General features: G+C 54.1%; 1 protein-coding gene and 7 non-coding genes across 8 annotated transcripts in view; 4 read left to right on the top strand and 4 right to left on the bottom strand.

The window, feature by feature from the left end:
• The window catches only part of LOC142820483 (butyrophilin subfamily 1 member A1-like), a 646,031-nt gene that overhangs the window by 144,422 nt on the left and 474,468 nt on the right, over positions 1–27,141 (top strand). The gene's annotated exons all lie outside the window — the stretch shown is intronic.
• On the top strand, positions 2,471–2,543 carry TRNAR-CCU (transfer RNA arginine (anticodon CCU)). Its single transcript has one exon. It is a non-coding gene; the product is annotated as a tRNA-Arg (tRNA).
• TRNAG-UCC (transfer RNA glycine (anticodon UCC)) lies at positions 4,601–4,672 on the bottom strand. The gene has a single exon. It is a non-coding gene; the product is annotated as a tRNA-Gly (tRNA).
• TRNAS-UGA (transfer RNA serine (anticodon UGA)) lies at positions 5,514–5,595 on the top strand. The gene has a single exon. It is a non-coding gene; the product is annotated as a tRNA-Ser (tRNA).
• Positions 7,340–7,413, top strand: TRNAT-CGU (transfer RNA threonine (anticodon CGU)). The gene has a single exon. It is a non-coding gene; the product is annotated as a tRNA-Thr (tRNA).
• On the bottom strand, positions 10,300–10,389 carry TRNAY-GUA (transfer RNA tyrosine (anticodon GUA)). The gene is given in 2 exon segments: positions 10,300–10,335; positions 10,353–10,389. It is a non-coding gene; the product is annotated as a tRNA-Tyr (tRNA).
• TRNAL-CAA (transfer RNA leucine (anticodon CAA)) lies at positions 14,827–14,935 on the bottom strand. The gene is made up of 2 exons: positions 14,898–14,935; positions 14,827–14,872 (listed from the first exon to the last, which is right to left on the bottom strand). It is a non-coding gene; the product is annotated as a tRNA-Ser (tRNA).
• TRNAE-UUC (transfer RNA glutamic acid (anticodon UUC)) lies at positions 15,897–15,968 on the bottom strand. Its single transcript has one exon. It is a non-coding gene; the product is annotated as a tRNA-Glu (tRNA).

Raw genomic sequence — 27,141 nt, 5'->3', positions numbered from 1 at the left:
GCTCGGGGAATTGTTCTGCTTCTCACCATTGGTTGTCTCTGAGCAGCTCCTGAGTCTCTCTGTGTCCCGGTGCTTCTAACCCACTGGCTGAGCCATCCGTAGGCCGGGCTGTGGGGCTGTAGCTCCTTTGAGGCACTTTATTCTGATCCGTCAGGGTGTGAAACTCCAGACTGAGGGGGAGTTTCAGCATCAAGCTTCTGGGTCCTTTTCCACAGTCCCCACCACACTCAGTCACCCACCCCCAGCCTCTTCCAGCACAGCCTGCTTTAGCTTTAGCTTAGACCTACTGAATAGCTACAGGCCTTCCACTAGGGTTACAGAGAAACCACATTGTTACAGATGACTTTTCCAGGCCAAAGATAGAAGGAAACCCTCAGGGGTGTTTCTAGACCAAGGTTCATTCAATTGATTTGTTTCTTTGTGGACCTGACCCTTCCGCACCCCTAGAGACTCTGGAACAAAGAAGACACATGAGAAGAACCCAACTTTCTTCCTTTTGCTGTGACATGGATGGATCTAGCTCAGGTTTCACTCAGGGGGTCTGTCTGCATGTGAAGTACCTGTGACAGACCCTGTGCTTCTCTGCCCCTCATCAGCAATGCCATCTACTTGGGGGAGCGCTTGCCCTGAGACTTGCAGTAGGGATAACCTGGACAAACCACTATTTGTCAAGCACCCTTCGATAGCTCAGCTGGCAGAGCGGAGGACTGTAGTGTGTGCTTGGCAAGTGATCCTTAGGTCGCTGGTTCAACTCTGGCTCGAAGGAGTGATTCTTTTCCCTACAGCCTGGCCTTAACAGAAGGCAACCAAGGTGGTTGCCTTGGGTCCCCATGTCTTTAGAGCCCTGCACTTCAATTGACAAAACACTGGTGGGGATGAGCTGCCAATCACATTTCTTGAGCTGTGCAGGTTCTGTCCACACACAAAAGTTCTTTTGGAACAATGGCCGTTATTCCACAATAACACTGCAAGAGTCTACACAGCAATTCCGTCATTTTGAAATAATTCTGAAGAATCAGACGGCTTATTCTGACTTCTGCAAACCTCATTCTACAAAGAATAACACCTGTTCCAAATTAGCTGTTTCAAAATAAGGTCTGTGTAGCTGCGCCACTGCTGCTAGTTTGAACTAGCCCCTCTCCGGGGCCATTCTAACTTATTCTTCTGAGACAGCTCATCTACGCTGGGGAGCCTGCCTCGGACTATTCTGAGGTTTCCCTGCAGTGTAGACGTGCTAGTTCAAAAGAAATTATTTTGGAATCACTATTCAAGACCAGCTTATTCCAACATAAATGTGCCATAACACAGGCTTTGCTGTGACCAGGCTTTGAACATGCACAGGAAAACCCTATTGGACTTTATAAGGCCAGCACTTCAACCACTCGGCCAGCACAGCTCTAAGTAACAGTATGCCAGGGAAACTCATAAATAATCTCAGTGCCCAGGCATGACGTCACCTGACCCACAGAATTCACTCAGCAAAACATTTCACCAGTCATGCAGAGGAGCCCTGGCTGTTCTGGTCTGAGGCTGGCTTAGAGGGGAGTTCTGCTTCCAGGTCTCCGTCCTCCTTCTTGGTCTTCTTCCTTCCTTTCCCTTTCCCTCCTTCTTCCTCTTCTCGTTTCCCCTTTTCCTTCTTCTCCCTGGTCTCCTTGGACCCCAGTTTATATAGTGAAAATTGAGTCCTACTTAACCAATTATTTTAATATAATTTTACTAACCAAAGCTAACATACTATTATGATTTACCTAACCAATCACCCTCCACCACCTTTGTTGATTTTCCCCCAGCAACATTAATGATACAGCAGAGAGAAACAGTTACAAACCAGACAGCGACCACACAGACAAACAATAGGAAAGTGAGGACAATAATCATAGAGTTCAAGGGAAAATCTCACAAAGGAGATTCCAGGCAGCCAGGCCATGGGGGTCTCTGAAATTGCCCCTCTCCTGCCTGGCTGTTGCCATGGTTGCTCTGTGAGGTCACTGCCTCCCAGCCAATGAGCTGAGGTGCTGCACAAGGCCCTTGTGGTGTCACTGCTGCCTTGCAGGCTCATGTCCTGCCCCTGGCCAGCCCCTTGGCATGTGTGAGCTGCTCCCCCTCACTCAGAGCTGGTTCTGGGGCTGAAGCAGGGAACATCAGAGGCTGCTCAGGGGGCCACATTGCTAGGCCAGGGGCCCTCCTGTGGGGCTGTGAGTGTTGCTGTCCCTGCTGTACAGACAGGGCCATAGAGCCTCAGGAGGCTGCAGCGGTGGGAGACACTTCCCTGGTTTCGGGAGGGAGACGAGATGTCAAGGCCCATGACTCAGAGCCAACTACAGATACCCATGGAAAGCTGATTTTCAGAGGGGTGTGATCAGCCCTTCCTGTGTATCTGGCTTCTTCAAAGGGGCTGCATCAGGAGCTAAAAGTTGAAGAAGGGCCATTTAGAAGGGTGAATTTCTTTCCCTGGCAGGTTGCTCTGTGTGCCCCAGTGGCCTAATGGACAAGGCACTGGCCTCCTAAGCCAGGGATTGTGGGTTCAAGTCCCATCTGGGGTGACAGTTTCTCTCACTGGCAAAGAGTTTACGTTCCTCTGCTTTCTGAAACAAATACCAGGAATGTGCCACAGTTGCTCTCTACCTCTCTGCAGAAGTTGTTCAGACCCTGCACTAGCAAATGCTGGTGTAAGATGCAGATCTTAGTGCTAAAAGCCCAGGTATTCAAAGTCAGAATGAAGAGGCACATTTTACTCTAGAAGGCCCAGGAGTGACAGCCAGAGGGAGGTGGCTATAGCAGAGCAGGGTCTGTCTGGAGACAAAGTTGGCCTGAGGATGAGAAGGCCCATGGGAGGCAGAGACTCGGGAGGAGGGGGGGCTAGTTATTTGGTCTGGCAAAAGGACAGAAAATCCCCAGGCCCTGAGCATGGTGCGGGCAAGGCCCATGGGGCAGTTTGCCTGGTGGGGTTCGGGGCGTGGAGAAGCTGTGAAGCTCTGTGAGTGGATAAGGTCACTGGCTGAGCTGCGCCACCAGCCTTGTGTGCGACTCAAACTGTCCCTCGTCCCCTTTTGTGTGTCTGTTGCGCTTCCAGCTTCTTTCCTCAGGCATGTTCATCCGGCAAAGACCCCAGCAGGGATCTTGTATCTTCCTTTGTGCAGCTCAGCCGCAAACACAGCCAGGGCTGGAAGGAAATTGCTGCACTTTGGGAGTCAAAGGTGTTGTCTGGGGCCAGAGAGCAGTTTCACCCAATAGCTTGAGGGGGGCACCATGGCTTAGCTTGCCTTTTTTAAACAGGAGATCCTAGGTTCAACTCCCAGTGGTGCCTTGTTGCTTCCTTTGCTCACATTTTCCCAGGTCCTTCTGGGACACAGAAGAGGCCTCCCCTGGACACCCATGGAACTGCTGGGCTGACCCAGGGCCTGAAAGGGGCTGTGGCTGCTGCTGACAGGGAAGAAGCTGGGAGGTAAGATGCTGATAGCAAGAGATTCCAGCTGCCTCTTTGCCCTGGGTCTCAGTGCACCATGCCAGCCAGCAGCCACCTTGACCAAATGTCAAACCAGCTGGACTAGCCAGCCCACGTCACAGTGAGTCGCTAGTGGCCCTGTCAGAGAAGAGCCATTGGCAGCTGCAGAGACAGCCCTTCAGCTGCCGGACACGCCTTTCTGAAAGGGCTATTTGTGAGCTGTCTTTGGGTTGGCTGGCTAGTAAAGTTGGTTAGTTCTTGAAGCTAGTAATGCCAAGGTCTTGGGTTCAAGCCCTGTGCTGGCCACAGATATGTTTGCTGTGGTGACTGTTCTACCCTTGTCTCCCTCCTTTAGCTGCCTGCTATGGACAGGAAAAGAGAAATAGGCAAAAGACTGTGAGCTTTTCAGGAAATAGGCCAGAAAATTGGTAAGAGGAGGCTCCAGCCTGCACAGACCCAGGGGCTAAAATGGCCTTGGCCTGGCCTGCTTTCCCCAATAGCAGGGAAACTCTTCTCTTCCCTCTATTGTGGGGCTACTCATGGGCCTGCTGGCTCAGCTGTTTAGAGCTTGATGCTAATAATGCCCAGGTCAAGGGTACAAGCCCCATGCAGACCCCACAATAGCCAAATTAGTTTTGTTTGAGCTGCTCCCAACGAAAAGCGGTGAGAGGGAGCCCTTGGCTGTGGGACCCACTTGTGCCTGTTGTTCAGGGTTAAATAAGATCTCCCCCAGGAGGCTGCCTGTTCCCTTCCCACCTTGCATTGGCTGGGAATCAAATCAAGCAAGGGACAGCAAACACCAGGCACCATCATAGTCTGGGCCACAGATAATGACCCTCTTGGAGCTGTGGTCCGAGGAGGAGTCTCTGCAGGCCCTGCAGTCCATGTGGAGGAATGTGGACGTTTTTGGCCAACTGGCCAATGGTCTAGGAAAGAAAGGCCACATCCCTCCTACCCCCGCATCCTACCAAGTCAGAGCCAAGGTCAAAGAATTGTGACAGGGGTATGTGAGGGAGGAACCACATTACTGTGCACGCTCTCTGAGAGGATGAAGAGCAGTGAGAGGCAGCCCGCAGCTGCAGAACCCATTTGTGCCTGTTTTTTCAGGGTTCAAATAAAAGCTCAGCAAGGAGCTTTGAGGCTCCCTCTTTACATTGCATTGGCTGGGAACCGAACCCAGGTCAACTGCTTGGAAGGCAGCTATGCTCACCACTATACCACCAATGCCTGCCTGCAAAGTTCCTGGGAAAAATTAGTGAGAAAATCTTACATCTGCCATGAGGCTAGCCAGAGGTGAGAGGGTGCCTGTGTGGTTTGGGTAAAGCAGAACTTCTTGACTATTAGGCAGAGACCAGAAGTGGTGACTCTGGGGTAGTGGCTGCCCTGCACTCTCCGTGGTGTGAGGAGCTGGGCGGGAGAGGAGTCCCCGAGGTTGTTGGGTGGGAGAGTAGAGTTTATCAGACTTTGGGCTAAGCTCCAGAGCAGACAAGGGAGAGGTGGGGAAGTGACTTCTGGATACTCTGTGTGGCCGGGGATTATTTTGGGAGAAAACCCTTCTCCTGAAATAACCCTTAAACTCTCCCCTCTAGTCTGGACCTAACAGCAGTGTCAGTGTTTGCTAGTCGGGGCTCTGGACAGCACCTGCACAGAGGGAGATGGCAACTGCGGGACGCTCTGGCCAACTGTCCCAATGTCTCACAGCAGAAAAGACAGCAAAAGAGGCCAATGCAAACAGCCCCCTGGCAGCCAGGGAGTCAGCACGTCGGTGGGTGGGGCAGGGAGCTGGGGGCAGAGCTGGGCTCTAACTCGCTGGGTGACCTTGGCCCATTCAGTGAATCTCTCCCTGCCTCCATGGCCCTGTCTGTACAGCAGGGACAGCAACACTCACAGACCCCGTAGAAGGGGGGCTGGTTTGATGCTTCACCCCACGGCCCAGCAATGAGCCCCCAAGCTTGCCCTGTTCTGGAGCCAGGTTTGCTGTGTGAATTCTGTGGGGCGGGTGAGGTCAGGCCTGGGCACTGGGATTATTTACCACTTTCCCTGATCTTGGGACACTGCTGACTTCACAGCTGTGATGGCCGAGTGGTTAAGGCGTTGGACTTGAAATCCAATAGGGTTTCCCTGCGCAGGTTCAAATCCTGCTCACAGCGAGGCCTGTGTTTTGGCCACACCCCTAACCAGGGCAACAAGCTGCACAGCCCTGAGCCACTCTCCCTGCCCCCAGTCAATCCCTTTCTGCGCCTTCCGAGAGAGACAGGGGCCATGGTGCCTCATTATAGGTCCCTGGGCTCTAGGGAAACTCTCAGCTCCTGCAGCCTCTGCCCCTTGCCCAGCACCCCATGGCTCAGCCCTACCCTTGGGTGCTGCCCTGCTCTAGTATGTGATAGGAGTTGAGTGAGAGGATGGAGCATCTGGGCCTGCCCCCAAAGGTCCATCCATGAAGGGCAGAAATGCTGGGGATATGATGTGGGTCACTCCTCCCGAGGCACACAGCCCCCCCCCCCCCCCGTGTTGGGAGCAAAGGGTCTAGAGAAGTATTGGGGGGAGTTCCTGGTCTTCCTGCTTCAGGATGACAGTCTGCTCCTGCAGGCACCAGTGCTGCCAGGTGCTAAGTTCCCAACACTGGGCTGAAAAGTACAACCACTGTCGGGTGTAACTCAGTGGTAGTGTTTGAGTGCCGATTGTAGACGTCCTTGGTTCAATCTCAAGTGCCCCCTTAATAAGTTGATTATCCTAAGTGAAACATTTTCACCTCCAGGTGTGTCAGTCATGGATTTCTATTGTACAGGGATTCTTAAAACGTCAGCAAACCCCTCATGTGTTCTTGTGCCAATGCATGTAAACCAGGCAGACGGGTCCCTCAACTGAAACCAGTTCAAACCTGCTAGGTGTCTGGTTTCTATTCCCATCAGTTGAGCAAGGCTGAGATCTGAACGCCCATTGGCTGTTCTGTACAGAAGAACAAGAACCACGTCAAGCTGGAGAGGAATTGCTGTGATCAATCTTCTGGAACTTGATTCAGCCAGTCAAACTAAGACTCACTAAATCAAACCCAGAGCACACCCCCACCAGCATCCTGCTCTTCTGCTCTTTGCTCCCTTTGGCTTCCTGCTGTGGGGACAAGGCAAAGTTCAACTGAAGGAAGCCGACTCCAGGTACAGATGGAGGGATGGTAGGAAAAGCAGACACATTGGTCAGGCACCGCTGGTTTCATGCACACTCAGCCTCACCTACAGCTGGGAGGCAGTTTGCAGTGAGCTGAAAAGAAACTGGCCGACAGAACCAAGGCTCAGGATATTTCTGGGTCCAGATGTGCAAACAGCTGGCAGTCAACCTTGTTGCCCTTGTTAGGGGTATGACCAAAACACAGGCCTCAGCGTGAGCAAGATTCAACCCTGCACAGGGAAAAACTTTTGGATTTTTAAGCCAACTCCTTAACCACTTGGCCATCATTACTGTAAGAGACCATTCTCCTGTACTTATATGTGAACACAAAATTTGTGACTTGCTCATTGGCCAATTCGGATTGGTATAGGACAAAGGAATTCTCCCTTAATTCTGTGCCCTCAGGAAGGGACCGACCCAAGGAGGCCGGGCCCCCACCTGGGGTCTCCAACCCAAACTGTGAGACCCAAGGGCTTACAATCCAGATGATCAGTGTTTGCTGCACTTATCCCTTCCCCCAGCAACACTAAATCTCAAGGCCAACTCCACAGTCCCAGCAGCTGGGGGAGATGTGCATGTTAGAGCCTCTGCCCACTGAGCTGTAGCCTTCTGTGCCCAGGGAGCCAGACACTGCCAGGGCGGGAGGGAAATGGGGATTGGCTGCACTTTGGGAGTCAAAGGTGTTGTCTGGGACCATAGAATAGAAGTTTTAGGTACTGTCCTGCAGAGGGCACCATGGCTTAGCTGGCTAAAGCACCTGTCTCGTAAACAGGAGATCCTGGGTTCAACTCCCAGTGGTACCTTGCTGTGGCCTTTGCTCACATTTTCCTAGGTCCTTCTGGGACACAGAAGAGGCCTCCCCTGGCCACCCATGGAACTGCTGGTTCAGGAAAAGGCTGATTGGGGAGGTTTGTTAGGGAGAAGGAAACCAGAAACCTGGAGCTGGTGCAGAGATGACTAGCACTGGCCAGGCAGGGCTTTGACTCCCATTGTAAGTCCCTGGGTACCACACACTGGCCAGTGAGTCCTGCTCCATGGTCGTCTGAGTGCGAGAGACGTGCCTGTAACTCCCTGCTGGGAGCGTGGGCCCTTCCCTGCCTGGTGGGGGAGGGGACAAACACAGGCTGGTTGACAGGGGCTCTGACACTCCAGCATCGGGGTCGTCCAGCCCGTCAGACGGATTTAAACCAGGCCGGTTGGAGCCTCCTGCTCTCGCCAAGGGGGATTCTGCACTTGCTGCCTTGGGAGCCAGGGTCACATTGCAGAGCTCCCCCAGGGCCGTCCCACGGTGCTGCCAGCCCAGCCCCAGCCACTCTCCCTGCCCTCGGCAACGTGGCTGCGTTTTATCCTTCCCCTTCAGTGACAACTGCCCATTCCCCGCCAGCCCCAGATCCTGTGGGACCCGATCCCTTCCCCACGAGCAGTGAGCGCCAGTGCGGCTCCATGCTGAGGCTGCGGCTGTGGGAACAAGCCCCTGGCTTTGGGAGGGAGATGAGATGTCAACGTGTTGAGTTTCATCCATGGCTAGTGTGGGGTGACCCACACTCTGGGGGCAGCTGGAGGTGCCTCCTGAGAGCTGGTTTTCAGCGGGGTGTGATCAGCCCCCCCTGTGTTTCTGGCTCCTTCCAACGGCTTGAATCTGGCATCTAAAAATTGAGGAATGTGCATTTGGAAGAGGGAATTTCTGTCTCTGTTATCTTTAGTGTGCCCCAGTAGCTTAATGGACAAAGCAATGGCTTCTTAAACCAGGGATTGTGGATTCAAGTCCCATCTGGGTTGACAGTTGTGATGTTTCCTGGCAGATGTAGACTCTCTTTGGCTTCCTCTTTGCCATGTTATCTGTGAGATGTTTCAACACTGGGCAAGTGTCCCCTGGAATTGCCATTTCCCCCCAGACAGGACCCCTCAGGAGCAGACAGTGACACTAGTGTTAGGCGCAGACAGGAGGAGAGTGTTTCCTAAAAGCTGAGCTGTGCACAGTGAGGTCACTTGCAGAGATGCAGACGCTGGCGTCTCTGTATGCGCTTTGGCACCTGTTACCCATCGGTACCCGCCACCTCCCACCCCCTGCCAGCACCAAGACAGAAGGCCAGTGCACATGGAGCCAGCGACTGTAGCGAGGGAGGTGGCTGCAGCACAATTCCAGGCCTGGGACCCATTGAACAATTGTTTGAACTACAGGCAGTCCCCGGGTTACATGGATCTGACTTACATCGGATCCCTACTTACAAACGGGGTGAGGCAACCCCGCACTAGCTGCTTCCCCCCAGCAGACCAGGGAGACGCGAAGCTAGCGCTCCCCTCCCCAGCAGACGAGGGAGACACAGAGCGGCTTTTCTCAGCAGACACTTCAGCTTGAGAATAAAGGACTGAGGGAAGTGAGGTGTGGGAGAATAAAACTGAGCTCTGGAGAAATGTTTGGCTAGAGTTTCCCCTACAATATGTACCAGTTCCGACTTACATACAAATTCAACTTAAGAACAAACCTACAGTCCCTATCTTGTACGTAACCCGGGGACTGCCTGTATTTTTTAAACAAAAAAATATGAAAAACTTTAGGCTTCTTGACCAAGAACGGTTTTGGGCAAGAGTTCTTGTGCAAGAGCACATCCACACGGCTGTGTGCGTTAGCCCTAAAAGCAAGGCAGGCTAGCTCAGTTATTTGAATGTTAGTTTGCTAAGCCCAGGGTTATGAATTCAATCCTTGAGATAACCATTTAGGTATCTGGGGCAAATCTGTCAAGGATGGTTCTTGGAGCTTCCATTAGCGCAAGGACAGAACTACCTGACCTCTCAAGGCTCCTTCCAGCTCTATGAGATGGTATATCTCCTTATAAAGAGAATTGTGGACACTCTCTTGAGCAAGAAAGCTCTAGCCATAGGGGTTTCTGGCGCAAGAAATCCCTCTTGCCTGTGCACACTGCCTTCTTGTGCAAGAGGGCTTATTCGTTATGGGGAGAGGAATAACTCTTGTGCAAGAAGCCATCTTTTCTAATGGTTTACTGTATATTTTCTTGTGCAAGAATGCACATGCAGGGTAAACACTCCGCTAGTTTTTGCACAAGAGCGGCCACTTTGTGCAAAAAGCTTGCAGTGTGAAAAACCTCACACCAACAAACCCACCCCAGGAGGTCCCATTGAGATTTAAACTCACATTGCAGGTTTCTAAGTCCTGAATAGTGATTCCAAAATAGCTTATTTCGAACTAGCACGTCTACACTGCAAGGAAACCTCAGAATAGTCGGAGGCAGGCTCCCCAGTGTGGACGAGCTGTCTCGATTCAGAGCCCTGGGAAGAATAACTTAGAATGGCCCCGGGGAGGGGCTAGTTCAAACTAGCAGCAGTGGCGCAGCTACATGGGCCTTATTTTGAAATAGCTAATTTGGAACAGGTGTTATTCTTCTTAGAATGAGGTTTGCAGAAGTCGGAATAAGCCGTCTGTTACTTCAGAATTATTTCAAAATAACGGAATTGCTGTGTAGAGTCTTGCATTGTTATTGTGGAATAACGGCCATTGTTCCAAAAGAACTTTTGTATGTGGACAGAACCTGCACAGCCCAAGAAATGTGATTGGCAGCTCATCCCCACAATCCTTTTGTCAATTGAAGTGCAGGTCTCTGAAGACAGGGACCCAAGGTAACAACCTTGACTGCTATCTGCTAAGGCCATGTTGGAGGGAAAAGAATGGCTCCTTCAAGCCGGAGTTGAACCAGCAACCTAAGGATCACTTGCCAAGTACACACTACAGTCCTCTGCTCTGCCAGCTGAGCTATTGAAGGGTGTGTGAATAATGCTAATTTATCCATGTTGTTCCTTTTGCAAGTCTCAGGGCAACTTCTCCCCCAAGTAGATGGCATTGTTGGTGAGGGGCAGAGGAGCACAGGGGCTGTCACAGGTACTTCACATGCAGACAGACCCCCTGACTGAAACCTGAGCTAGATCCATCCATGTCTCAGCAAAAGGAAGAATGCTGGGTTCTTCTCACGTGTCTTCTTTGTTCCAGAGTCTCTAGGGGTGTGGCACCGAAAACTTTTGTGCTTGCCGTAATGTTTTCCTTTATTTAAAATGAAGTTTGATCAACTAACATGAGACAGTTCAAACGCTGAATCATTTAATGATTTAAATTAAACTTTTCTCCCCAGCTGCAGCCCTAGCAAAATGGCTGGGGTGTGATTATGTCATTAGTGGCGAGTGTCCATTAGTAACCAAGAGTCCATGGAAAGGTTTGGGGAGGGCAGGGGCTCAGCAAAGGGGTGGGGTCTTGGGGAAGGGACGGGATAGATCCTGGCTTGCCCTGACATTTAAAAGGTGACCCTGGGGCCATGTGGCCCCCTGAGCAGCCTCTGATGTTCCCTGTGTGAGCCCCAGAACCAGCCCTGAGTGAGGGGGGCAGAGGGGGAGCAGCTCACACATGCCAAGGGGCTGGTTGGGGGCAAGACATGAGCCTGCAAGGCAGCAGTGACATAACAAGGAACTTTTACACCTCAGCTCATTGGCTGGGAGGCAGTGACCTCACAGAGGGTCCATGGCAACAGCCAGGTGTGACAGGCTGCAGGAATCTCAGAGACCCCCCTGGCCTGGCTGCCTGGAGCCTCCTTTGTGAGGTTTCCCCTTGAGGGCAGAAGGGATTAAGGGTCCCATCCAGGAGTGTCTCTGTGGAGATTTCCCCTTTCCCCAGGCTGCAGTGGGAGGGGCTGGGGCAGGCAGGGTTACAGGAGGGGCTGGCACTGAACTGAAGAGAGATCTGAGAGAAGCAAGAGGAAGGGCTGCAAACATCCAATGAGGATGGGATTTGAACCCATGCCTGCAGAGTACAAGGGATTAACAGTCCATCCCTTTAACCATTGGGCCACCTCATCTGAATTGTGTGAATTTGTTTCAACCTACCCCAAGCCAGCACTACCAGGAACCTTTGTGCCACTTGCTGGCTGGCCGGAGACACCCAGGGCTGGAAGGTTTTGGCTTTTCACAATGTTCCCTGGGCTGTTGTACAAAGCTCAGTGCTGATAAGAAACCCAAACACCCCCTGGCTACATCTACCCTGCAGACTTCTTGCTCAAGAACTGTGTTGTGCAAGAGTTGTTGTGCAAAACGTCTTGTGCAAGAGCACATCCACACTGCCATATGCTTTTGCGCAAGAATGACCGAGGCAGTGTTCACGCTCTCTTGTGCAAGAAAGCTCTGATGGCCATTTTAGCCATAGGGGTTTCGTGCACACAAAAAAACTGTTGCCCGTTCATACTACCTTCTTGTGCAAGAGCTCTTGCACAAGAGGATTTATTCCTCATGGGGAGAGGAATAACTCTTGCCCAAGAAGCCCTCTTTTCATACGTTTTGCTGTAAATTTAGTTGCTCAAGAACGCACGTGCAGTGTAGATGCTCCTCAAGTTTTTGCGCAAGAACGGCCATTCTTGAGCAAGAAGCCTGCAGTGTCGACGTAGCCCCTGGGTGCCCAGAGACGGGCTGTCTAGTCACAGTCTGGCTCGGTGCGCTCTCTGCAATGGGAAGATGTCCACGGAGCAGGCAGATGGCAGCGGCACACGGCTCTGGTGGGCCCAGCATCCAGAGGAGCGTTTCCAATATGAGTGTTTACTGACAGTGTCCGTCTCTCGTCTGATTTCACAGTGAGCTTCCCTCACATCCCCCTGCCGCAATTCCTTGACCTTGACTCTGACTTGGTATAGGATGCGGGGGTAGGAGGGAGGTGGCCTTTCTTTGTAAGACCATTGACCATTCGGCCATAAATATCCACTTCCTCCGCATGGACTGCAGGGCCCGCAGAGACTCCTCCTTGGACCATAGCTCCAAGAGGGTCTTTATCTGTGGCCCAGACCGTGACAGTGCCTGGCGTTTGCTGCCCCTTGTTTGATTTGATTCCCAGCCAATGCAAGGTGGGAAGGGAACAGGCAGCCTCCTGGGCGAGATCTTATTTAACCTTGAACAACAGGCACAAGTGGGTCCCACAGCCAAGGGCCCCCTCTCACCGCTTTTCGTGGGGAGCAGCTCAAACACCCTGTACTGTGTATTCTCAGATTGCCCCTGTCCCACTTGGCTGTTGTCATGGACCCTCTGTGAGGTCACTGCCTCCTAACCAATGAGCTGAGGTGCTGCACAAAACACTTATGATGTCACTGCTGCCTTGCAGGGCTCATGTCCTGCTCCTGGCCAACCCTTTGGCCTGTTTGAGCTGCTCCCCCTGTATCACCCCCACTCGCTCAGGGTATGTCTGCACTGCAGAAGTAAACAGGGTCTCAACCACTGTTTCCAGTACAGCCAGCTGAAAGGGGAGAGCAGTCCTAGGTGTGGGGACACTCCTTCAGTTGTGTAGCCCTGCAAGATACTCAACTGTTGATATGGAAATACAGCTGATGCTGGGCTGCGAAATGAATCCGGGCTGTGGCTATGTAAATCCAGTTCAGCCAGTGCTATAGGCCTGATGGAGGATCGGTTGTGAGAATGGAATGTGGAGTATTGTAACTAATTTGGCTTTGGTGGGGTCACAAACCATTTTATCTCTAACTGTAGGAATTGTAAAATATGACACCAGTGCTTGCAGGAGAGACACTGTCATTGAAAAAAGTCTGGGATGGACGAGCCTTCCCCTTCCAGACTCAGTACAGTGGACTCAGGGTGTGGGGGGAAGGAGCGTGAACCAGCAGGCCACATGTCCTCCAGCCATGAGCTATGAGATGGGTTCATTCTGCCTCTCCCTCCCCCACTACCCATTCTAAGGATAGACCTAGAACAGACTCCTTAAGGAATCTCTTTGTTATTTCGAAATATTATTCCAGTGGGGGCTGGAATCTTTTGTCCAGCCTAGGTGGGGGGCCAAGAGCTGAAATCACCAAGGAAACTGACAAAGAACAGAAATCACTGGGTTTAGCCCAGAGCCAGACCGATCCCGATCATAAAAGCAGCAGCTGGCAGGAGCAAGCAGCCAGCAGGGTGAACGATAGGGGCAAGAGCAGGTAGTTGGTGGGTGGCCAGTAGGAACAGTGGCAGGTGGCCAGCAGGGTAGCTGGTGGGAGTAGCTGGCAGCAAGCCAGTAGGAGCAGTGGCGGGTTGCGAACGGAGTGGGTGAGATGCCTCCTATGCCCACTCCCTCCAAGAGTGGGAGGTGAACTCTGAAAATCACGCCTGAGCTCTTATCTGCCCTGAGCAAGGGCAGCAACCGTGAGTGGGGTACAGAGAAAGTTTGGGCACGTGAGTGGGACACGTACATTGCTGGACTTACATTGCTGGCAAAGGACATTGCTCAAGCCACTTGAGCCGAGACTTATTTGTGGGTTGGTTCTGAACCCTGCTTGTGGTATTTTCCCAGGCGAATGCCACGTTACTTCTCACCCTCTTTCATTAAAAGTTTCTTTTCTACATTCAGACTCTGTGCTGGCGAGTGGGGAAGCATCACCTCCCCGAGGTACTCGGGGGGGGGGTGGTGGTGGTGGATTTCCCAGGCTGCTGGGTGGGGGCTCAAGCCAGTTTTGTGTGAGATGAATGAAGAGAAACCCCTAGACATCAAACCCAGGCCTGGCTGCTGCCAGCACTACCTGGCAGAAGAGTTACACTAGCAGGAGGACTGACCAAAGCACAGGCCTCGCTATGAGCAGGCTTAGAACTTTTTCAGGGAAACCCTATTGGATTTCTAGTCCAACACCTTGACCACTCAGCCATCACAGATGTGAAGACAGCAAAGCCCCAGGGCCAGGGGAACTGGCAGATAATCCCAATGCCCAGGCCTGATGTCTCCTGCCACACAAAATTCACACAGCAAACCGGGCTCTTAGAACAGGCGAAGTTTGGGGGCTCGTTGCTGGGCCGTGGGGTGAAGCATCAAACCAGCCCCCTCCTGTGGGGCCTGTGAGTGTTGCTGAATGTGTGCCCCTGGAAACAGGAAACAAAAGGTCTGGGAGCCACATGGAGACCCTGCTGGGCTTAAGTCCCAACAACTCCACTTTGTCTTTGCCTGTGGGCTTGGCTGTCTGCAGCCTGGAAACCTCCTGGCTCCACAGACCACTGGTCTGGATGGAGCGTTACAGACATCGGAATAATGGAATTGCAGTGTAGACGATCCCATTGTTATTGCAGTATAATGGCTGTTATTCCCAAGGAACGCTGCTGTGTAGATGCAGCCTGGGAGAAATGCTGAGCAAGGGCTCCTACAATGTCAGGTAAGACATTGAAATGAGGTCACTTCTCTAGATATAAAGAGGAAGAGATGTCAGAAGTGGGATTTGAACCCACATCCCCATTTAGAAACCAGAACACCCAACTGAGGAAAAGACAGAACTTCAAGTCTGGCTCCTTGGACCACTTGGCCATCCTGACAAATGTGTAAAGATATTCACCCACAGTTTTCTTACATATGTGAGTTGCTCCGGGAGGCGGCAGGAACACCTCTCTTACCCCACCTAACAGCCAGTCTACAGCACAGCTGGGTTTATCCACTCTCACCCTCATCTACCGTTGTGGGGTGTTTTACAGGGAGCTGACAGGAAACAGAAGAGGGGAAAACTCTGGCCGGCAGAACCGAAGCCTGGGATTGTCCTGTGCCAGGGAGTCTGTGTCAGTGCCCTTGGGGATCCTGAGCAGGGTTGGTACTTGGGGTGGGGCCGGGAGCTGTTCTGAAAGGCTGCGGGGCCGGGAGCTGTTCTGAAAGGCTGCAGGCGCCGTTAGACCCTTTTCTCCTTCCCTGTCTCACCCCAGCACTGAGCAACACTCAGTGTCGGTCTGAGCATCCGTCCTGCTCTGGGACGTGTCTCTGTGGCAGGAACCTGCCCAGGCGGCTCTCGCAGTGAGGCCCCTCCCTGGCAGCACAGAGCAGTGAGAGCTGAGTGAAGGGGGAGGCAGGACCAGGGGGAGAAGGCTCCATGACTGTGTCAGAGGGAGGCTCTGCCCTGGCCAGTGGGGAATCGTTGCCTCTCCGAGGGGCCCAGGCCTGGTGGGTCATTTCCCCAGGTTACTGAGTGGGGGCTGGAGCCAGTTCTGGGTTGTCTCCTTCAACAACCAAACTGAACCAATGGATCTTGTGCCGACCTGACACTGCGCTGGGCTAGTGCTGTGTGCGCCACAGAGCTTCCTGCAGGGCTGCCCACATGGGAGAGGGGAGGGGCAGTTTGAGTCACCCAGCTCTGCCCCTTCTGAAGGGCTTGTGAAAATGGCAGGTGCTGTCTTGGCAGTGAGGGAGAGGTGGGAAAGGGGCCCTGAGTGAACCTCTTGGGTCACAGCTGCTGTAACAATGAGATAAGATGAACAAGTGGGTAGTTCTCAAGTGGAAACTGCAACTTGCTTCCCTGAGTGGGAATTGAACTCAGGACTCAGCAGTGAAAGTGCTGAATCCTAACCACTAGACCATCAGGGACACATGACTGGCTATCTTTCCTTACCTACACTAGCCTTTCACAGGCTACGTTATGTCCCCTTTGGTATGTGGGTCCATTTTCCATTGCCCAGAGGGGACAAGAACAGAAACCAAACAAAACATCAAAGCAGCCAGACTGGGCCATGCCAGTTGCCCAACTAGCCCAGGATCCTGTCTCACAACAGCAGACAATTTCATTGCCCAGTGGGAATCCTCAGGACAGACAATTGTCAAGTGATCCCTCCTGTTGCCCATTCTCAGCTTCTAGAATACACCAGCTCAGGACACCTGCCCTGTCCATCCTGGTTCAATGCCATTGATTGACCTTTCCTGCATTACATTATGCAGTTCTGTTTTGGACCTTCTTGTAGATTTCACCTTCACAACATCCTGTGGCAAGGAGTTCCACTGGGCACAAAAATGCTTCTTTTTAATTTATTTTTAATTTGGCTACTTACCAGTTTCATTCTGTCACCCAGAATCTTGAGTTGGAGAAAAAAATTCTTATTGCTTTCTGCACCTCTGTCATCATTACATAAAACCCTGTCCCATCACCCCTGAGTCTAGACTACATCTAGACTGTGCTCTCCCCATCCCCTCCCGCAGAACAAATGCAAATCTGCGGATCATTTTTTAGGAAGAGATTTTTCCGATATTTGGCCCCGTGTAGCCCACCCGTGCTGGGTGGGGCAGGAAAACTGCTCACAGCCGTGGGAATTAGCTCCAGTGGCAGAGCCCTCACTTAGCACGTGAGAGGCAGTGGGATCAATAGCCACATTCCTCAGTGTCTGTGGTGTTCTCCTTCCTTCTTCTCACAGGCAGAGTCGGGGGGTTCTGAGCATCCAGAGACCCCTCCCTCTTCTTCCCTGGTCTCCGAAAAAACCCACCGAGTGGGGCACGGAGCTGCTGGGCCTGGTGGAGTGTTAGGAGAGGGGCTAGTGCTGCCTTTGCGCATGAGAGGTAGGAGGATTCACTCCCATCTTCTCCTGCCTGCTCGCTGGTGCTGAGGGGCCGGCCCCTTTCCTGCTGCCCCAACTCTTATTCCCACAATGCACTTTGTGCAGGGGCCTTTGGTCTTTGTGCCAAGGCATGTGGCTGGGAGCCAGGACTCAAGACCCTTCCCCAAATATACAACCCCCCTCCCCACCCAAACCCTCTGTTCAGCTCACACTGTCTGGCTCCTCCAGCATGGGCCGAGTAGGTGACCTGCCCTACAGCTGGGAGAGCATCAGGCACCTGACCACAAGTCTGATCAGTCTGGGGACCAAGCTCCATTGGGCCTCAGACACCCAGCACAGGAGTAAAACTGCCCCGGCGAATCTCAGCACAAGGAATGTAAAACCCACAGAGCACAAAGAGCTCACAGCAACCAGCCCTGCCCCAGCAGGTCCCACTGAGACTTGAACTCACATTGCAGGATTCAGAATTCTGAGTGCTGCCCCTTACACCATGGGACCTACATATACAGCTTCTGCTGGGGACCTGGGAAACTCAGGTCTCAGGCTGGGCTCAGCTCTCCTGGCTTCCCACCAACAGCTTCATCTCTCAGGACTCTCTGGCTATGTCTACACGGCACATTGATTTTGGAATAAGCTGGTCTTGAATAGTGATTCCAAAATAGCTTATTTTGAACTAGCACGTCTACACTGCAGGGAAACCTCAGAATAGTCCGAGGCAGGCTCCCCTAATGCAGACGAGCTACTGATTTAGAGCCCTGGGAGAAATAACTTAGAATGGGCCTAGGGAGGGGGCATTTTGAAGTAGAGGAAGTGGAGCATCTCCACACACATTATTCTGAAATAGCTAATTGTGAACAGGCGTTATTCCTCATAGAGTGAGGTTTACAGAAGTTGGAATAAGCCGTCTGTTATTTCAGATTATTTCACATTAACAGAATTGCTGCACAGACTTTGGCATTGTTATTCTAAACGGCCATTATTCCAAAATAACTTTTCTGTGTAGACAGAACCTGTGTCCTGCCCCAGCTCTGCTGCGTTCAGGACAAATTCCTTGTTAGGGTCCATCACAATCTGCGGTCAGTGAGAGTCCGTTCCACCTGAGATGTGTGGCCGCTCTCTGGGCCGCTCTCTGGGACAGCAAACACGGACACAAGGCAGGATTCTCTCATTCTAGGACCATTCATTGGTTTTTCACCTGTCAGAGCTATAGACTAACAGGGCCCCCCCGAAGGGACCAACTATGTGGCCCCCAGACCTTTTGTTTGCTGGTGCCTAGATGCCAGGGGCCCAGACTCTGCAACACTCACAGGACCCACAGGAGGGGGCTGGTTTGATGCTTCACCCCACGGCCCAGCAACGAACCCCCCAGCTCCCCCTGTGAGCTGGGAGCCAGGTTTGCTGTGTGAATTCTGTGGGGCAGGCGACATCAGGCCTGGGCACTGGGATTAGTTACCAGTTTCCCTGGCTCTGGGGCAGTGCTGAGCTCCCAGCTCTGATGGCCGAGTGGTGACGGTGTTGGACTAGAAATCCAATATGGTTTCCCTGTGCAGGTTCAAATCCTTCTCACAGCGAGGCCTGTGTTTCGGCCACACTCCTTCCTTGGGCAACAACCCCTCTGATATTCTCCGCACCCTCCCCATCCGGGGCCCATCCCCCCTGCTGCTTTCAGAGACTACGAGGAAAAAAGGCAGTGTCCAGAGAACAGGGTTTTCCAAAATGTGGTGCCATGTAGCAGCAGGTGGCAGGAGCCAACGTGGCTTGACAGCCTGTTCCATCCCAGTGCACTGACCTCCCAGCCTGCTGCTGCTCTGGGAGGGGGTGTCTGGCCGTGTGCATCGGGGCATTGTGATGTCACGCGTGATACCAACACAGGATGCTCTGCTGCAGAGTCCTCGCCCTGCCTCTGACCCCAGGAGCTACTGGCAGACGGGCACTGACCCTCCGTCCTCACCTTCTGCAACCAGCTGTTCCCAAGAGGGCAAGTTTGGGCAGAAGGTGATTCCAGGATTCTGTTTCTGCCCTTGTGGACAGAGAAACCGGGACAAAGCAGCAGCCCCAAAAGGCTCTTCCATACTCAGCTTACAGAGCAGAGGCCTGGAGTAGTTGCTCAGCAAGGCTGTGTCTACACTGCCCCCGCTTATGCAAAAAATATGCAGATAAGGCAAAGCGTGCAATATCGCTGTGCTTCATTTCCATAATTAATGAGGCTCCGTTTTTGCAGAAGAGGCTTTTGTGCAAAAAGGAGCGGTCTAGACAGCGCCTTTTCTTGCACAAACCCAGGAATATTCCACGCTTTGCCTCATTTGCATTTTTTTTTTTTTTTTTTTTGCACAAGAAGGGAGGCAGGGTAGACATAACCTATGGCTGATTATTTTCAGGAATAACGGAATTGTGCAAGAGGGTTTTTCTTGCGCAAGAAGGGAAATGTAGACAGCTCCTTCTTGAGCAAGAGCCTCTTCTGCAAAAATGGGGGCTCATTAGACATGCAAATGAGACTGGGCAATATTCCACGCTTAGCCTCATTTGCATAGCTCTGGCACAAGATCGTGCCAGTGTAGACATAGCCTGTGTGTCCCTACATGGCTGGTTTGACCCCAGCAGGTATCCCTAGAGAGCTAGTTTGACTCCAGCTCTAAGGGGAGCTTCTTTTCCCTCCCCTGGCTGAGGCAGGACTTGACAGCTGCTGGGTGGAGCAGCAGGGCAGGCAAGGACCTTCCAGGGGGCACAGGCAGGCTCTCCACAGAGGAACCAAACAAGGGAGCAGCCACAGGGACTGTCAAAGCCTGGGACTGAACCAGGAACCATTAAATCTGCGCTCTGAGAATCACCTCACTGAGCTACTTCAGTAAGTATGCAGTTTGTTTTGCCTGGTCCCATCACTTCTCTCTCGGGGGTGTGTCTACACGGGTGCGATCTTGTGCCAAAGCGATTACTTTTGCGCAAAACCTTCCTGCCTGTCTACACTGGCGGGGAGTTCTTGAGCAAAAACCCTGACATTCTAATGTATGAAATCAGTGCTTCTTGCGCTAGAACTATGATGCTCCTGCTCAGGAATAAATCCTCTTGCACAACTGTTCTTGTGCAAGAGGCCAGTGTAGACAGGCGACATGCATTTCTTGCACAAGAAAGTCCTATGGTGAAAATGGCCATCAGAGCTTTCTTGCACAAGAGAGCGTCTACACTGGCACGGATGCTCTTGCGCAAAGACACATGCCAGTGCAGATGCTCTCTTGTGCAATTACTTTAACGCAAGAACATGACAGTGTAGACATAACCAGGGAGATATAAGGCTGTATTTTTCCACAGCCTGAAGTCACCTGCCACACACAATTCAACCAGCAAGCCTGGGTCCCAGAACTCAGGTAGCATGTGGGGGTCTCATAGTTGAGCCATGGGGTTCAGCATCAAACCAGCCCCCACCTGTGGGTGGTGTAATTGTGCTGGAATCTGGTTACTCTTATCCATGGACAACAGGAAACAGTCTGGTGGGCCACACAGAGAACCCTGCTGGGATAAAGTACAGGCAACTGACGACTCTGTCTTGCTGCCTACAGCAAATCCTCCAGGTTCTGCACGGTACTGGGTGGAAGTGGTGTCACTTGTGCAGCAGCACAGAGTAGTTTAAACTCTGAAGCTAAATGAACACTTGGGAGAAAGAGGCTCCTTGTTACAAATTCAACTTTCAATACCACAAGGTTCGTAAGGACTGTGCTTGGTTCTTTGATTTGAGGCAAAGGGCTTGTTCTCACTGCCCAGGGGCTCCAGGAATGAGACTCTACGTGGCACTACATGGCATAGTGGAACCAGGCTAGAGATGCAGGGGGTAGGAGGGGCTGAGTTTGCATCATTTGCTGCTGCCCCTGGTGCCTGCACATCTGGTCCCTGCCACTGCCAGGCTCCGCCCCCCCCTCCCGGTGCTAAAGGTAGAGGTCTGGAGGGGGGGGGGCTGGGCACTGGGGGAGGGGTCTATAGGTAGAAGAGGGCTGGGCACAGGGGATATCTGGAGGAGATCTCTGGCAGAGGGGCCACTGGGCATGGTGGTTGCTGGGTATCAGCTCTGCGGGGCAGGGTCCAGTGTGGTGGACTCACTAGCAGTGCAGGGATGGGGCAGGGATGCAGGTGGAAGGGGAGTGCATAGGTGGCTTGGGGATGGTGTTATCTAGGGGTTGGGTTACAGGAGGCTCAGGGTAGGGGTTTGGGGAAACTCCTCAGTCCCGCATCCCAGGCACGCGCTGTGGCACAAAGACCAGTGGTCTCTGCACAACGTGTCTTGCAGGGATAAGAGCTGGGGCAGCAGGGAGGGGCAGCCCCTCAGCACCAGAGAGCAGGCGAGAGAAGATGGGAGCAAATCCGGCTACTGCTCCCTTGAGATGGAGACACATTTCCGTGGGGGCAGACTAAGCTCCCAGCTGTGATGGCCGAGTGTTTAAGGTGTTGGACTAGAAATCCAATGGGGTATCCCTGTGCAGGTATGAATCCTGCTCACAGTGAGGGTATGTGTTTTGGCCAGACCCATCACCAGGGCAACAAGCTACACAACCTTTTGGACACTCTCCCAACACTCCCCGCCCCCATCAATCTTCTTCTGCTCCCGTCAGAGAGTCGCCTGGGATGGTGCCTCACCCTGGCTCCTGAGGTCTCAGGCAAACTCTTAGCCCTCGCCCAGCACCCACCCATGGCTTAGCCCTAGCACTGGGGCTGCTCTGCCCTAGAGTGTGAAAGGAGCAGGATGGGCCAGAGAGACTGCCCCACAGGCGGCATTTGGGTGGATATGGGGCGAGGTGGGGGAGCAAGAATTCAGGACCTCTGGTCAGTGCAATGGGGTCAAGATAAGAGCCCTCCCAAAAGTTTCTTCTACTTCTGGGGAAGGCCGCTGAGCAGGCTGGATGCAGGGTACAAGTCCCTTTCAGCCCACCCCCTTGGTGAGGGAGAAAGCTGAGAGAGGGGAGGGAAGAAGGTGGCCAGAGTCTCCTCCCAGCAGGCTGGCCCTGCACAGCCTCTGGGCATGGTGGAGGTTCCTCCTACCAGATGTCTGGCCTGCTTTCTGCAAAGCTCTCTGGCTTTTGCTTGTTTCTGCTTGCCTGTCCATAGTAGGTAACTAAAGGAAGACAGGCCCCATCCCACCTGTCCAGCAGTCAGCTGGAGCACATGACCTTGGTATTATTGACACCACACTTGAACCAGCTGAGCTAGCTGGTCCCCCAAATGGCCCTTTCAGAAAGGAGTCTCAGGCAGCTCTGGACCAAGGGGGGTCGTTATAGGCGGGGGGGATTAGTTTGAGTAGCAGATCACTGGCTGACCCTACAAAAGGCAGGGGGATCAACACCCACATTCTCCAGTGATGGGGAAACCTCATTTCTCTTGTCACAGGCAGAGCCAGCCCCAAGGGCTTCCAGTGGCCCCTCCCTCCTTCAACCTTCTCTCCCCAAAAGCTACTTGGGCCGGGGCAGGAAGCTGCTGGGACTCAGCCTCCCTTTGCCAGGCCGTGACAGAAGCCATGGGGACAGGTCCCAGGCGGTGGCGGGGGGGAGACGGACAGAGTTGCCCCATTGAGACTGTCAGAACCAGACAGAAAAAGCCACCTCCCTCCTGCTTGTTTTCTGCTCTCTTCTTTCAGTCCCACTCCTGCCTGGGCCTGGGTCCCTTCTGGCCACTGACTCGCATCTGCTGAGCTGTACCTGGGGGCTGTGGGGGGCTCAGGCGTGTGGGGAGGGGTCCCTGGTCACTGCGCAGGCGGAGGAGGCTGGGGTCTGTCTCTGCTCCGGGTACAGAGCCCGGAGCTGGCTGAGCTTTCCGGGTCAGACGCTGCTGCCTCCGATATCGTGATCTGGGAGCCCAGGCTGAGCAGCGGGTGCGTAGCGAGGACTAAGGAGACGTTCACAGCGGCCCCTCTGTGCCCACCCCGGCTGGGGACGTTCCCCGGTGCCTGTTACCAGCCCCTCGGGGCGGCCCCAGGCGCTGCCGGCATCAGCTCCAGGGGCCGGGGAGAGAACTGGGGGGCAGGAAAGTGACTCGGCCAAACCAGCCTGAGTTTGTGCCGCAAACAGCCACGAAGAAGGAAAAGCACCAGGCGGAAAGTCGCTCGCTCCGCTCAGCGCGGGGATCGCCCGCCGGCCCCGGGGAAACCGCGCAGCCGAGACGGGAGACGCTGGCGCGGCCGGGAGAGGGGTGGCGCAGGCAGGCTCCCCGCAGGGAGCAGCGACTCTCTCTCCGCGCCCAGCGGCGCTTGCCCCGCAACCCGCATTCGCGGGCAGCGTTACCGCACCGGGGCGCCTGGAGACTTTACCGCGGATCCTTTTCGCTGCCTGCGCCGGTCACCAGCGGGGACTGGAAAGGCAACTCCCTCCTGCCCGGCAGCGGAAAGAGCCGCGGCCCGTGCGGGGATCGAACCCGCCGCCTTGGAGCCACTGGCGCCGCGCGCTGCCCAGCAAAGCCACCGGCCTGGGCGCGGTCCCGATTCACCTGCTTTAATTGCGGGGAGCAGCCCCGCCCGCGCGCCACTTCCCCGGGACACTCGCCATTGGGCGGCGCTGCCCCGGCTCTGGCCGACACGTGCCCGGGCACGAGGCCAGACACTGATGCGGGCAGAGAAGCCGGAGGCGACCGCAAGGGACCAGCTGGGGACTCCCCACCCAGATGAGAGGGGCGGGGCTAGCGCAGGGGGCGTGGTTAGCGGGGGGACAGTAGAGCGGGCGGAGGACGCTCCGACAGCCGCAGCACGAGCCCCGAACCGCCTTAGCCTCAGAAACCTTAGCCACGCCCCGGAGCGCCTTAGCCCCGCCCACCGTCACCCTTCCGACGCGCTCAGCGTTCTCTGACTGCGCAGGCGCAGTTTCCCCCCCCTCCGCCAAAAGAGGACGAAACCAAAAAAGCGGAGGGGACCATCGTATATCCCCCTCACCACGCCGCCGGCACGTGGTATCGCCCAATTCGGAGGGTATAAAAAGGTCTCTCCTTAGCCACGCCCCTTTCCTTCCTGCACGAACACGCCCCCTGCAGCGTGTCTGGCCGGGAGGGGGGGGCGCTCCCCGCTGCGGGGCTGGGCGGAGCAAGAGCAGCAGCCCCCGGGAAACGCCCCGGCACCGGGCAGCGTCCTGCGAAGCGCTGGTAGGACCCGGGTAAGTGTTGCCTTTTGGAGCTGGACGCTGTGTCCTGAGCTGACTGTGCTATGTATCCTAGTGTCTGTGTGTGTGGTGAATCCCTGTGCTGGGTCCTGGGACGGTTTCGCTGTGTCGCTCATTGCTAATGGCGTGTTCTGGGAGTGCTTTTTTACAGGTGTCGCTTTAGGACATAGCAGGAGTGGGGGCAGGGCGTTGAACTGGGCCTCCTTCCTAGAGCCACCAGCCTTCCGGGAAAGCCAGGCAGAGGGGAAACTGAGGCAGAATCTAACAGGAGAGCTTGCCTTGGGAATGGGACCTGGGGTAAGTGTTGCCTTTCAGAGCTGGACGCTGTGTTTTCAGCTGACTGTGCTATGTATCCTAGCGTCTGTGTGTGTGCTGATTCCCTGCACTGGTGCTGGGTCCTGGGACGGTTTCGCTGTGTCGCTCATTGCTAATGGCGTGTTCTGGGAGTGCTTTTTTACAGGTGTCGCTTTAGGACATAGCAGGAGTGGGGGCAGGGCGTTGAACTGGGCCTCCTTCCTAGAGCCACCAGCCTTCCGGGAAAGCCAGGCAGAGGGGAAACTGAGGCAGAATCTAACAGGAGAGCTTGCCTTGGGAATGGGACCTGGGGTAAGTGTTGCCTTTCAGAGCTGGACGCTGTGTTTTCAGCTGACTGTGCTATGTATCCTAGCGTCTGTGTGTGTGCTGATTCCCTGCACTGGTGCTGGGTCCTGGGACGGTTTCGCTGTGTCGCTCATTGCTAATGGCGTGTTCTGGGAGTGCTTTTTTACAGGTGTCGCTTTAGGACATAGCAGGAGTGGGGGCAGGGCGTTGAACTGGGCCTCCTTCCTAGAGCCACCAGCCTTCCGGGAAAGCCAGGCAGAGGGGAAACTGAGGCAGAATCTAACAGGAGAGCTTGCCTTGGGAATGGGACCTGGGGTAAGTGTTGCCTTTCAGAGCTGGACGCTGTGTTTTGAGCTGACTGTGCTATGTATCCTAGCGTCTGTGTGTGTGCTGATTCCCTGCACTGGTGCTGGGTCCTGGGACGGTTTCGCTGTGTCGCTCATTGCTAATGGCGTGTTCTGGGAGTGCTTTTTTACAGGTGTCGCTTTAGGACATAGCAGGAGTGGGGGCAGGGCGTTGAACTGGGCCTCCTTCCTAGAGCCACCAGCCTTCCGGGAAAGCCAGGCAGAGGGGAAACTGAGGCAGAATCTAACAGGAGAGCTTGCCTTGGGAATGGGACCTGGGGTAAGTGTTGCCTTTCAGAGCTGGACGCTGTGTTTTCAGCTGACTGTGCTATGTATCCTAGCGTCTGTGTGTGTGGTGATTCCCTGCACTGGTGCTGGGTCCTGGGACGGTTTCGCTGTGTCGCTCATTGCTAATGGCGTGTTCTGGGAGTGCTTTTTTACAGGTGTCTCTTTAGGACATAGCAGGAGTGGGGGCAGGGCGTTGAACTGGGCCTCCTTCCTAGAGCCACCAGCCTTCCGGGAAAGCCAGGCAGAGGGGAAACTGAGGCAGAATCTAACAGGAGAGCTTGCCTTGAGAATGGGACCTGGGGTAAGTGTTGCCTTTCAGAGCTGGACGCTGTGTTTTCAGCTGACTGTGCTATGTATCCTAGCGTCTGTGTGTGTGCTGATTCCCTGCACTGGTGCTGGGTCCTGGGACGGTTTCGCTGTGTCGCTCATTGCTAATGGCGTGTTCTGGGAGTGCTTTTTTACAGGTGTCGCTTTAGGACATAGCAGGAGTGGGGGCAGGGCGTTGAACTGGGCCTCCTTCCTAGAGCCACCAGCCTTCCGGGAAAGCCAGGCAGAGGGGAAACTGAGGCAGAATCTAACAGGAGAGCTTGCCTTGGGAATGGGACCTGGGGTAAGTGTTGCCTTTCAGAGCTGGACGCTGTGTTTTCAGCTGACTGTGCTATGTATCCTAGCGTCTGTGTGTGTGGTGATTCCCTGCACTGGTGCTGGGTCCTGGGACGGTTTCGCTGTGTCGCTCATTGCTAATGGCGTGTTCTGGGAGTGCTTTTTTACAGGTGTCTCTTTAGGACATAGCAGGAGTGGGGGCAGGGCGTTGAACTGGGCCTCCTTCCTAGAGCCACCAGCCTTCCGGGAAAGCCAGGCAGAGGGGAAACTGAGGCAGAATCTAACAGGAGAGCTTGCCTTGGGAATGGGACCTGGGGTAAGTGTTGCCTTTCAGAGCTGGACGCTGTGTTTTCAGCTGACTGTGCTATGTATCCTAGCGTCTGTGTGTGTGCTGATTCCCTGCACTGGTGCTGGGTCCTGGGACGGTTTCGCTGTGTCGCTCATTGCTAATGGCGTGTTCTGGGAGTGCTTTTTTACAGGTGTCGCTTTAGGACATAGCAGGAGTGGGGGCAGGGCGTTGAACTGGGCCTCCTTCCTAGAGCCACCAGCCTTCCGGGAAAGCCAGGCAGAGGGGAAACTGAGGCAGAATCTAACAGGAGAGCTTGCCTTGGGAATGGGACCTGGGGTAAGTGTTGCCTTTCAGAGCTGGACGCTGTGTTTTCAGCTGACTGTGCTATGTATCCTAGCGTCTGTGTGTGTGGTGATTCCCTGCACTGGTGCTGGGTCCTGGGACGGTTTCGCTGTGTCGCTCATTGCTAATGGCGTGTTCTGGGAGTGCTTTTTTACAGGTGTCTCTTTAGGACATAGCAGGAGTGGGGGCAGGGCGTTGAACTGGGCCTCCTTCCTAGAACCACCAGCCTTCCGGGAAAGCCAGGCAGAGGGGAAACTGAGGCAGAATCTAACAGGAGAGCTTGCCTTGGGAATGGGACCTGGGGTAAGTGTTGCCTTTCAGAGCTGGACGCTGTGTTTTCAGCTGACTGTGCTATGTATCCTAGCGTCTGTGTGTGTGCTGATTCCCTGCACTGGTGCTGGGTCCTGGGACGGTTTCGCTGTGTCGCTCATTGCTAATGGCGTGTTCTGGGAGTGCTTTTTTACAGGTGTCGCTTTAGGACATAGCAGGAGTGGGGGCAGGGCGTTGAACTGGGCCTCCTTCCTAGAGCCACCAGCCTTCCGGGAAAGCCAGGCAGAGGGGAAACTGAGGCAGAATCTAACAGGAGAGCTTGCCTTGGGAATGGGACCTGGGGTAAGTGTTGCC

Source organism: Pelodiscus sinensis, chromosome 19, assembly GCF_052426305.1.
Source record: "Pelodiscus sinensis isolate ZL-2025 chromosome 19, ASM5242630v1, whole genome shotgun sequence".
Classification (NCBI taxonomy): Eukaryota; Metazoa; Chordata; order Testudines; family Trionychidae; genus Pelodiscus; species Pelodiscus sinensis.
This window is presented reverse-complemented; position numbering and strand designations above follow the sequence as displayed.